Source organism: Schistocerca piceifrons, chromosome 2 (assembly GCF_021461385.2).
Source record: "Schistocerca piceifrons isolate TAMUIC-IGC-003096 chromosome 2, iqSchPice1.1, whole genome shotgun sequence".
In the NCBI taxonomy this organism is placed as follows: domain Eukaryota; kingdom Metazoa; phylum Arthropoda; class Insecta; order Orthoptera; family Acrididae; genus Schistocerca; species Schistocerca piceifrons.
In genome coordinates this window covers 355,207,922-355,221,000 of record NC_060139.1, presented here as the reverse complement: position 1 = coordinate 355,221,000, position 13,079 = coordinate 355,207,922, and the positions used below count along the sequence as shown (strand labels likewise).

Sequence of the window (13,079 nt, the reverse complement as noted above, 5' to 3'; positions counted from 1 at the left end):
TTTTTTTCTCTCGTGAAATAAGCGATATTCTCGTCTGTCATATAGGCAACTGCATTGATTAGTATCTTCCATGTAGAGTTTTTTAAAGTAGAGAGTTGAGGAGAGAGAACTAAAAAGTAAGTATCGCGTTTATACATATCCTGACTGGCATCTGATGCTGATGGGCATGTACTTGGCTGATTTTGGGGAAATGATGATGTGATGATGATCATGATCATGATGATGATCACCATGGTATATGGTGGGGGGCGCTAAATAGCTGGGTCATCAGCGCCCTTGCATTAATGTTATACTGAAGAAGATTTTCATAATCTGTGGAAGGTGATCAATAAACTGGAAAACTTCGTTTGATCCCACCACAGGAAACATATAGCAACACCAGGAAGCTGAGGTTCAGAAAAGCCCGTAATAAGTCCCCAGCGAGACACAGCGCGATAACTAAATGAAATCATGGAGAAAATACGTGTAAAGATGCTGTTAAGAAAGAGACAGATAAGCGTGGCTGGATGACGGCTTAGAAATAATACGTGACCCAGCCACTCGTAAGCGTCGCATTCCGCGGTAGTGCGAGCTGCTATTATAGTTTTTGCAGCTCGCAACTTACTTGTTCTGGTAACGTGACTTGAGCTGTTGATTTCACTTTTAATTTGTGAGTCTTATCTCACTAACTTTGAATTCGCTAGGTGCCCAGTAATTCTGCACTTTCTCCGTGCAGTCTTCCGTATATGATGATGATGATGATGTTTGGTTTGTAGGGCGCTCAACGGCGCGGTTATCAGCGCCCGTACAATTTCCCAACCTTCGCTCAGCCCAATTTCGCCACTTTCCTGGATGATGATGAAATGATGAGGACAACACAAACACCCAGTCATCTCGAGGCAGGTGAAAATTCCTGACCCCGCCGGGAATCGAACCCGGGACCCCGTGCTCGGGAAGCGAGAACGCAACCGCGAGACCACGAGCGGCGGACTCTGCCGTATAATTTGCCACCTCCGCAAAGTGTTAGCGTTAGAGAACTTTGCTCTTTGTCAACTTCTTGTGGATTGTCACACACCAATTAGAGCAAGTAAAAATCTGTTATAAGCAGATTTTTCTATGATTAGGAGTCCCATAATAATAAATATAGCCCGTTGTTGTTCTCATTGTGACATTGTTAATGTTGGACATAGTGGCCAAGCTCACGAATCAGGTACTTACTACTCAGTGAAGGTAACAAGCGTTGCACTCACTGGTCTTGCATGATTGTAGATTTGATTACTGACTACTATGTATAAAGTCTTGTCGACTTCACCTTGGATTATAACTTTGCAGTGTGTTGTTTCACGATAATTTGGCTAACGACATTGCAGTATTCAGATTTAATCAGCACCAATATGTTTATAGCAACGTCGTATCATAACCCAAATCAAGGGCACCCTGGGTTCCCTGTCAGAAACGACACATACTTAACTTAATGTTGACCCTGCCAGTATTTTACTATTGGTTTCGATTGGTATCCTTTAGTTAGGACGGCACAGTGAGACACATCTTAGGTGTGCTACTTATAATTCGTTTCTTTTGTTGCGCGTGTATTTTTGGAGATTCTATTGGGAACATTTCCATTGTGTGAGAAGATTTTCTTCTGTTACATATGACGATATTTCAGTGTTTAGGGTCATGTTAAATTTGTGATAGCAGTAGTTCAGTGTACGGTAGATTTCTATTACACTTCCTTCATACGTATATAGGACTGGTAGAAGGTGATCTGGAAAGGCAAGGAAAGTTTTAAGCCAGGGGGTTCAGAGGAAGCAGGGGAAGTCCTATTGCAGTTTTCAAATGGGGAGGCGTCGGTAGCAACAGCGCTTTCTGAATCCCAGAAAACCGCAGGACAACTAAACAACTTGTGAAAAAAGTCGATTGTGGCACACAGCAGCTCAAATTTAACATAGAGGATATTCCATACTGGGTCAAACAAGTGCTAGAGAAAGCAGAAATAGACAGGAAAGAAGGGCAGGAGAGCTTAGGAGAGGAGAGAAGAGATGCAGGAAGGACGAAGCAGATAGGAAATAAGCCAAGGAGAGGGGAAGGTTGAGGCAGGATAAAAGTGGAAGTAGGTCGGAAAGAAGCGCAGGAGGATAGAAAAAGGTTTAGGGAACAGATGGCAGCGCTATGTGAATAATTCGACAGCCAATTCAAATCCGTTGACAAAAAACTGGTCCGATTTTCAGAAACGGTAGAAAGCAGAGTGGCCAGGCTGGCCCAGGCTGAGTCCAATTCGAAGAAAGAATTAGGGTTCTGGAAGAGTGCATTGAATCTTAAGCTACAGAACCGGTTCGATTCTCAGAAACTTCAGAATTTGCCTTGCGCATATGAGATATAGAAAAGCCTAGGTGGGAGATTAAGGGACTGTGAGTTGCGGAGTTTCTAGTACCCCTAGCAGAGAGTTGTTGCAAAGTCAATAGTGAGTGGCATATTTGTGAGAATTCAGAGCCTTGTGGCTCACTGTTGCTACATAAGATGGAACCATTGTGAGAGAATCATGTGTAGCATCGAGGACCATGTCCGTCAGGGGGCAGATCTTCGATTACAGGCATTTTTCTCGCCGAGGAAATTCCTAACCTACACTGCAGGCGGAGACTTGCATATTAAGATGTTCATTGTTCAGTTTAAGGGTAGCTTATCAAACTCTTGTCCATTTCAAAGAAAGTTAGCGTTCATGAATAGCCACACGAGGGGGAATATAATCACGAAAGCTTTACCACTTACCATACGCTGTACAACCTTTGCAGAATTTGAATCAAAAATTATGAAGCTATAATGCTCTCGCGCGGAACATAACAGGTTGCAACTAAGCATCATGTAAGCCACATCACTGGTGGCAACATGCTTGCAATCTTATTCGAAGTGTTCCGACGAAATCCCAAAACGAAATCGGCATCTTCATTATCCATACAGTAATGGTGAGCTGATTCAGTTCTTATTTAACGTGATGTTAACAAAATATAAGACGTCCCTGCTCTGTGTTCAAAATAATGACCGGGAGTCATTTAAATTAATAGTAACAGATCTCGATGAGTACGTGTGGTCAGATAGGATAGTGTGTTCTGCAACGGAAAGTGAACTCCCAGGAGGACGTGGTCATGAATGGCAGTGTGGGTGTGAGCAGCAATGGCAGCTGGTCTCAAAATGAAAGGAATAACTGGCGAAATCAGAGACCCAAACATTGCAATGGGAGATCATGTATGGGAAACGGCGCACAAAAATAGCTGACAGAGGGAGAAAACGAAGCAATGGAAATAGTTGAAACATGAACTCAGATCCACAACGGACTCAACAACCTTGACTAAATAATAAGCAGAAAACAAGTGCAGGCAGGGCCCATTTGTACATTCTGAGTATGATAACGTATGACGAGGTCAGAGACGACGTTTTAGACAAGGTGAAAATACCAATGAAGCAGTGTGTCCTGTCATTAAAACTTTCCACTACAGTGGACATGGGCAGACTCATAAGTGGAATTTTGGAAACCACATTATTTGCTTTCGAGCAAGCATAGGAGTTGATGGCTTTCCCACTGCAAAAAACATGGACGAGGGAAGATTTGATTTCATGTGTCAGGCTGTGACGTTCGTCACAAATGCCATAATAATTCCACAGCCGATGAGAAAAGGCGTACTAGGGGTGGAGTTTATGCGAGACCATACTGCAGTTATTGATATAGGCAGATAAGAAATTTCCCTCGCCGAGGTATAGCACAAAACAATTCTCAATTTCAACAACTTGGTGCCAAGCATTGATTAGTAATCATGAATTTCCTCCAAGGACGGCTCGCCATGCTACAACAGATTATCCCTTTGAAAATGTGGAAAAATGGAAGATTGGTGTGGCAGAGGTTGACGAATTTCTACATGTCTTAAGATTTCCAAGGTATGATACATCCCAAGTGACAGCCGTGAGGAGCTCAACGACATGTTAACAGACCCTGAAAAGTCTTTAGTCTGATACTTTTAAGAAATTTAGATATAAATTTAGGGTTAAGGGACATAAATTTTTCTTACAGCCATACAGCTTCGACTGATCTATTAATAGCAAGTAGAATAGCAAATTAAACAAATGTTGGAACAAGGGGATATTGAAAGGGCAAGCAGTAGTTACAACAGTCTTCTGTCCCAAAGAGGGATGACATGTTCAGATTGGTGCTCAAGTCCCACCAAATAATCACTATCTGAAACGGATCCCAAGACCCCCGAAGAGTTGTTGCAAAATTTCCACAGGAAAAGCATCTTCTCGACAGTCGATTTGCGGCAAAGTTTTTGACAGGTCGAACTAGACACCAACTGCTGGCACTTCACTACGTTTTTATGCCATAAAAATGTTACCAATTTAAGAAGGTATCATGCAGTTTATCAACATCTTCATGTGTGTTGGTTTGGACCCTAGATAACATACTCAGTGAAGAAGCTGAGGATTTCGTTACCAAATGTACTGATGACACGAAATTTGCTTCAGAGTCCTACAAAAGCACAGCTACTGTGTGTGGAGGTTGAAGCAGGTACTGCAAGCAGCCAGACTTATTCTGAACTTAAAGAAGTCGAGCTTTGGAAAGAAAGAAGTTTCATTTTGGGGACACCTAATTACTCGAGATGGAATCTGTCCTCACAGCAAAATACTAAAGTGAGTTCAGAAGTTCCTGTTCCCAAAGTCTAAGAAACAGTTGAGGAGCTCCCTTCGACTTATAAATTTATACTGTAGATTTATGGGAATCGAGATCTTCACGCCCTTATAGGCAAAAAAGTTTGCTGGGAGAGGGGTGAGGATTCTAACAGACGATTCACTGAGCTGAATGTGTCCACCATTCTGGCCCACCCTGATCTGACCTTTCCATACCATGTTGCTTCATACTGCAGCAAAATGGAAGATGTGGTGGAAGTGTTCTAGTAAGTTGATGTGAATGGAATAAATGAGTAATAAAGAATGGCATTTGGCAGCCTTGTGCTAAACAAGAGTGAGCATAGCTATTCTGTTACAGAATTTCATGCCTTAGCCATTGTCTATGCATTCCAAAAATTTGGTACTATTTGTGTGAAAGAACTACCATAGAGTACAAGGTTCTGGAATTTCTGATCTCATGCAAAGCTCATGCACTGGTGGTTGTCTCGTTGGAAGTTCTGCCTACAGGAATTTTCGTTTCAAATTAATTACATTCCTGGTAAAGACAGCATCATTGCCGATGCACTATTATGCTCGCGAGTTGAGTTGGATTAATGCAGGGCACAAAGGAGGAAATCAATAACAGATGTGATATCCTGTTGTTCATATGTGCGGTGTATGAGAGCTTCATTGGTGATGCCTTGCAAAACACAGGATAAGAATAAGACAGAGCACCACATGAGACTGAGAGACAGTGCGGTTTTATCTCTAATTGTTTTTTTATTTCTCATATGGAAATAAAGTTCCATGCTTGTTGACAGAGCGTAGCGGAACGACGCAGGAAACCCGCACCGCCGTAATGGAGGTGATTTGCCGTTGCCTTCCTCCAACCATAATGGTGATGAAAGAGACGATTCATAATAAGGATTTCCCAGCGTTGAGGCAGTTTTATCCGTTGAGACACAATGTATTATTCCGCCATAGGAAACCAAACGGATCAGGATGAGTGGTGTGTGGGCGAGAAGAGTTGATAAACATGCTGATCTTATACACCCACACGAGCTACTTGCAGTTTGGTCCAGGAAAGAGCAATAGAAAACGTAAGGAGAAAGTCTACTATAACAGCACGGACAGGTAGCTGAGAAAGTGCTGGCAATTATTGTGAAGCGCCAGAAGGCAAAACATTCCACAAAACAAGACGTTCCCGTTTCTCCCGTTATCCCCCACTGCATCCATATAGCCATCAAGTTTGTGTCTAAATACGTCAAACTCTGGAAAAGGCAGCTGGGAGTTCTGTTGCGGAAGTGCTTGTCATACATTTCTCATTTGCGATTGAGTATGTGTAACACGTGATTTTACGCAACTAGAAACAATTCATTTCAAATAAATAGAAAGGAATCTTATCGAGGAAGAGGAATAAAGATACATATACAGCCATCTACCACCCACAAGCAATCCCAGTAGCGAGTTTCATAAGAGAGCTAGGAAGGCTTTATAGGATCTACTGCTACAAAAGGCATACTTGATATGTATGTCAAGGATTTCGAGTTAGCGATGAATCATCTTCTTCACGACTCAACCACGATGACTCCAATCAAAGTTTTAATTAATCAAGAACCAGAGGAAACTGAACGCACTGCAGATGTTGTTATAACTTTTGGCCTCCTGCCAGCTGCAAATTATGCGCTGAGGCACTTGCTGACATGTTTTGAAGATTTATCAGACGCCAACTTTTGCCGCTAGAGAGCTAATTGTTCTTCACCATATTTATGTTAAGAATTGAGGCTTCCTCTGTGTCACTTTTGTAGATTCACCAGCGTGTAGATGGAACGTGTCGTATAACTTGGATTACACCACACTCTCTGAACTTGCTAAGCACAGTACACATGTCACTTTCACCATGGCGTGGACAGACATATGGTGGAGCACCAGTACATCGTTAAACTGAAGATTTTTGTGCATAAAAACCATTTGTTTAAGAAATGATTAACGAGTTTGATGATTAAATAAATTAACGACAGACACCAAGCTAAATTTCGTCACAGCTGCACATTCACATTCATTGTGACGTTCACTCATAGCTAAACTTCATATAAGGTTTATCATGTGCTGCGGTAATTTTGTTTGCAGTTGCAAAACTTGCTAACTGAATCTTACAGAAGCAGACAGGCTGCGTGTAAAGCCATGAAGGGATTCGAGCATCCTTCCCTTAGGACTGTGCAGGTCAGCAACTGCCCATTGCGCTAAGCCTTGTTAACGCTATGTAAGGCAGCCATCTGTAAGTCCCAGAAGCTGCCAGCCTTTCAGATGAGCGGAGGTGTACGTAACAAAATGATATAACTGAGTTGTATCTCAGAGAAAAAGATTTTCACTGTTAATCTACCTATTGGACCCACATAAAAACAATCCATTTCTGTGAAAAACAATTTTATAGACGAACATACTGCATACTTAATTTATTTTTGAAAATTTACGCACTATAATAGTCGAGTCAAATTGTCGGAAAAAAATTCTATACCTTATGAAAGGTCGGGTTGAAGATTAAATTTCTTAACTTGTTTATATTGTTTCAAAAATTAGGAATCAAGTTTTTCCAACAAAATTCATGTTGGCTAAGCTTTCTACAGTCAAAAAGCTTTTAAAATTTTATGTTTTTTCAGATTTTTTTGAAACTCTCTGTTTCTTGTGCTTCTTGCGCTTTGGCAGCTATTTCCAATTTGAAAGAGCACAAAATTCTGTATAACGCTGATTACAACAACTTTTTTCTGCGCCCAAAGCCAAGGACGTACAGTTCGTCAAGAAATAATGACTAATCAAAGTTTGAGCAGAATGACAAAATACTAAGTTTTTTATCTTAATTTCTGTCTATATACTGGAAATATATTATATGCTATGTTATACACTGAAGTTGAACACCTCTCTTTGCAGCTTGGCCAGCGTTTATAGTGTCACTGACATTATATTCAGCATCTGCTAACACAGTCAGGTCCGATTGCGCCAAGTTTCTTTTTCTTTCTCTCTTTTTTTTTTTTTTTGGCGTATAATACTAGTTGCGTACAGGTGCCGCACACTTTTTATAGGTGAATGACGTTAAGAAAATGCAAAAAGACAGGAACTTAAGGAGAGGCGATCTGGATAAGTTGAAAGAACCAGATGTTGTCGAGTTTCAAAGGGAGCCCTAAGCAACCATTGATTAGAACAGGTGAAAGGAATACAGCAGGAACGAATGGGCAACTTTGACAGATGAAATAGTGAAGGCAGCAGAGGCTCAAATAGGTAACAGGACAAGACTTAGTACAAATCCTTGGGTAACATAAAAGGCCCTGAATTTCATTTATGAAAGGAGAAAATATCAGAATGCAGCGAATGAAGCAGACGAAAGGGAATAAAAATGTCTAAAAAAATGAGACCGATAGGAAGTGCAAAATGTATAAGCAGGAATGGATAGAGGACAAATGTAAGAATTTATAATCATGGATCAGTAGGTGAAAGATAAATACCGCCTACAGGAAAATTAAAGAGGTCTTTGGCGATAGGAGAAATAGTTGTATGAATATCAAGAGCTAAGGCTGGAAGCCAGTCCTAAGCAAATCAGGGAGAGCTGAAGGATACAAGGAGTATATAGAGGATCTATACAACTGGAAGAGGACGTAGATGAAGATGACGTGGGAGATATGATACTGAGAGAAAAATTTGAGAGAGCAAGGAAAGAGCTAAGTGGAAACAGTGCACCGAGAGTAGACGACAGTCAGAGCAACTGGCAGCCTTGGAAGAGCCAACCATAAAATACACCTCTTCGACCTAATGTGAAAGATGTATGAGGTAGTTGAAGTAACCCTAAACTTCAAGAAAAATGTAATAATTCCAATCCCAAAGAAAGCAGTTGATGTCAGGAGTGAATACTACCGAAATATCAGTTAAATAAGTTATGCTTCTGAAATAGTAATACGAAGTCTTTACATAATAATGGGAAAACCGGTAGAAACCAGATGACAATTATAAGAGTTGGCATGCATGAAAGGGAAGCAGTGGTTGAGAAGGGAGTAAGACAGGGTTGTAGCCTACCGCAGACGTTACTCATCTGCACATTGAACAAACAGTAAAGGGAACCAACGAAAAATTTGGAACAGAAATTAAAGTTCAATGATAAGAAATAAAAACTTTGAGGTTTTCTGATGACATTGTAGTCAAATCAAATCAGGTGATGCAGAGGGAATTGGAATAGGGGATGTAACACTTAAATTAATAGGTGAGTTTTCTTATTTGGGCATCAAAATAGCTGATGACAGTCGATGTAGAGAGGATATAAAATGCAGATTTCCAATGGCAAGAAAAGCAGTTCTGAAGAAGAAAAATTTGTTAGCATCAAATATAGATTTAAGTGTTAGGAAGTCTTTTTGAACGTATTTGAACGGAGTGTTGCCATGTATGGAAGTGAAACAGGGACGGTGAACAGTTTAGACAAAAAGAGAATAGAAGCTTTTGAAATGTGGTGGCACAGAAGTATGCTGAAGATTAGATGGCTATTTCTCATAACTAATGAGGAGGTATGGAATAGATCCAGTGACAAAAGAAATTTGTAGCGCAACCTGGCTAGAAATAGGGATCGGTTTGCAGGACACAGTAACGATCACGAATTTAGTACTGGGGGGGGGGGGGGGGGAGGAAGTGTGGAGGGTAAAAATCGCAGAGGGAGACGACGAGATGAATACAGTAAGCAGATTCAGAAGGACGTAGGTTGCAGTAGCTATTCGCAGATGAAGAGGCTTGCACTGGATAGAGAAGTACGAAAAGCTACATCAAACCAGTTTTTGGACTGAAGACCACAACAACAGCAACAATAACGTTACTAATCAACTATAAGAAAAAGTGTGTAGGAATTGTTATTTAGTGGAAAAATTGCGTTTATTCCTTGGTCATCTTTTAACTCTTTTCCAATGGATGTGTTTAATGAAACAGAGTGAAAAAGGATTGGGCCAACGGCCTTGCCGCAATGGTAACACCGGTTCCCATCAGATCACCGAAGTTAAGCGCTGTAGGGCTGGGCTAGCACTTGGATGGGTGACCATCCGGTCTGCCGAGCACTGTTGGCAAGCGGGTGCACTCAGCCCTTATGAGGCAAACTGAGGAGCTACTTGATTGAGAAGTAGCGGCTCCGCTCTCGGAATTTGACATACGGCCGAGAGAGCGGTGTGCTGACCACATGCCCCTCCATATCCGCATCCAGTGACGCCTATGGGCTTAGGGAGGAGTGGAGAAGTTTAGTTTTTAGAAAAAGGATTGGAAGCCCTTCTGAAATGTGAATTGCTCTTGATCCAATATCTCTACTCTCATAAAAAAAACATGCGAAAAAGAACAAACTCTTCGTTCTGCAGTGCCTTTGTTCCATTGAAGAATGTGAACTCAGCTACATTGAAAAAGGTTTTTGACGTTGACGGAAGGTACCATACACAGGAAGTACGTTGGTCTCTAAATGTTTCCTTCAAATCAATAGTCCAAAGTTATGTTTCTTACCTGCATCGTCAGTTTTGATCTAAATTTGATAACGTATTTGATGGACACCACTACGAGGGACAACCCTGAGATAATTCATAGATCTAGGAAACATTGTTCTACTGAAGTTGCAGTTTTTTAAATGAGAGATAGTAATCCAGGGTCCAGGAACAGGGTCTTTACACAAAGAACGAAACAAGAATTCAGATTTCGCGACTAAAGCTTTGAGGTGGACCAAGCGCAAGAAGGTGCTGACATTGTGATTGTAACACCTGCCATCTCAAGAAACGACTGTCTTGAAAGTGTGGTCTAGACGGAGATGTTGACCTCGTGTTCATGACTGGTTTAGGACACGGCATCGAAACTTCTTTCTAAAACCAGGAAGAGGAAGTATAGACGGACAAGTGGTTTCGCACTCCATTCTTCAATGTCGACTGTGAATATGTTCTGTTCACTTATACCGCCAGTGGACGTAATACAACATCCGATTTTTCGGTCAATTAAAAAGTTTTGTAACATTACTAAGAAACATGAATATCCAATTCCGCGCTTGGCACGTTCAAGAAACCAGATGCTACCACTGATAATAACAGCTGATGAACAGTTTATTATCGCGTTGTATAGGGGATGTGTTATACGCCAGACGATTTGCGGTACCACTTATTCACCAAGTTTGCCATATAAAGCAAACTTAATCTTCCAAAGTTGCCACCCACATAAGATACTGTGAAATATCATTCGTTTCCGAGCTACCAGCAAGTCCAAAGTTTGATGTGAATCTGGAAATCTCCTGAGAAGTGGGACTGGACTCAAAGTAACCACAGTCCGAGGTCTGTTGTAATGAGCCAAGATCCAGCACCTGAATTACTTGTACATTTTGTTTTGTGTTCATGTAACTTGAGCAGTGGCACAGCGTGCTCCTGCATAAAAACAGCTCTGAAACGTTCTGCCATTTGCAAGCAATACAGTGGAGTCAACTGTGAAAACGTGTCACAATTTTTGAATGAAGAAAGTGAAGGAGAAGTTGATTTCATGGATGTCAACGAACTTGAAGCCCCCCCTCCCCCCAGGGAACTCGTAACTCTTACTTGCTTGCCACCACGGGGTGTCTGCGCTTGCAGTACTCCTTCCTTTTTCGTGCTGCATGTCTGTACTCCTACTATTGTTTCTCACCTCCCTTGGGTACCGTGTCTTGGTACCGTCGGGAAACCAAAACTTGTGATAGTATTGGAACATTTAGGTGGATTTCATTTCTGTCTTCTCGTTTCTTGTTCTGACTTCTCCAGCCATCCTCCGCTTCGGCGTTTGAGTTTGAGGTTTCCCTTTTTGTCTTCGTTGCTTCCTGTGTGCGCCTGAAGGCCGGCTGACACATTTGACACATAAAGAGGACTGAGTAATATGTGCCAACGGCCTTGCCACAGTGGTAACACCGGTTCCCGTCAGATCACCGAAGTTAAGCGCTGTCGGGCTGGGCTAGTACTTGGATGGGTGACGATCCGGTCTGCCGAGCACTGTTGGCAAGCGGGGTTCACTCAGCCCTTGTGAGGCAAACCGAAGAGCTACTTGATTGAGAAGTAGCGGCTCCGGTCTCGGAAACTGATATACGACGGGGTGAGCGATGTGTTGACAATGCCCTTCCATATCCTCATCCAATGACGCCTGTGGGCTGAGGATGACACGGCGGCCGGTCGGTGCCTTTGGACGAGGAGGAGGAGGAGATTAGTGTTTGACGCCCCATCGACAACGAGGTCATTAGAGACGGAGCGCAAGCTCGGGTGAGGGAAGGATGGGGAAGGAAATCGACCGTGCCCTTTCAAAGGAACCATCCCGGCATTTGCCTGAAGCGATTTAGGGAAATCACGGAAAACCTAAATCAGGATGGTCGGAGACGGGATTGAACCATCGTCCTCCCGAATGCGAGTCCACGGTGCCTTTGGGCCTTCATGTCCTGTGCGGGAGGAGAGAGAGAGAGTAATGTGTAATTTCCAGCACCCGGGTCGATAGGTAGGGCTCTTGTTACCCCTTGGTGAAGGCCAGGCCCAGGGAGAGGTGGTTGCCTGAGCTGTTACCATCTCAGTTGCCGATTGGTCCCTCTGTCTGGAGTCCATTTGATAGTTCGCAAGGTTATATGATCACAGCCGCAAAAAGTTTTGTCATAAGCGTGTTAGTGAGATTAACGTCAAAAAATTCGTCATGTCCATTATATCAGCATCTGCTGAACACAATGGCAACATAGTCAAAACGCTCAAACTCATTATTCAGTCGTTACTGCCTACAATAGCAGATATCTTGAAATACAAGGTGGTTATAATTAAACTTTAGCTACTTGAGAGGGCTTCCTTGACAAATGAGTGGTGCAGGAATATGACGATTTGTGAAAAAGTTTGTAAGGACATTCGGAAGAAAAATAAATAAAAAACCATTCAAAGGAACATATTTTAATTTCTATAACAGTAGGTAATATTTGTTACTGTAATTGCGTACCATGTTTACGTTCCATGTTACAAAAATTGTTCAGTGTGACGGTCATCTGTATCAACGACAACCTGTAGCTGCACTAGAGATTGGAGTACTGCTCCTCGAAACAACAGTGGATCACGGAATTTTCAGTTGTCGTGACATAGTTCGTGCACTGCTTGAAGATTACACATTACGTCCAGCCTTCTCACCTATGGCGACAGTGACTTTTTCAAAAATTTGTAGCGGGATTGGCCGTCGGCGTCTCCTAGGATCAATCCCGAAATCGCCAGGTAATTAGAGCTTTCGTATCACGTTCTTCACCCCCGGTGCAGAAAGAGGACCTCTCCGTATTCCATCAATACGTCGATACACGCGAAGAACAGCAGCACTATTGCTGTTGTTTCATTACTATACTGCTCAGCTTATCCAGATACATGTGACTGCCTGAAACTGTAACGCACACCGACGCTTGTATTTCAGCCCCACGTCGTCGTACC

General features: G+C 42.2%; 2 pseudogenes; both read left to right on the top strand.

Annotated features, from left to right (window-relative positions):
- The first annotated feature begins 9,604 nt into the window (after positions 1-9,604).
- Positions 9,605-9,722, top strand: LOC124778576 (annotated as a pseudogene).
- A 1,802-nt stretch (positions 9,723-11,524) lies between these two features.
- LOC124778690 lies at positions 11,525-11,642 on the top strand (annotated as a pseudogene).
- The last annotated feature ends 1,437 nt before the right edge of the window (positions 11,643-13,079 follow it).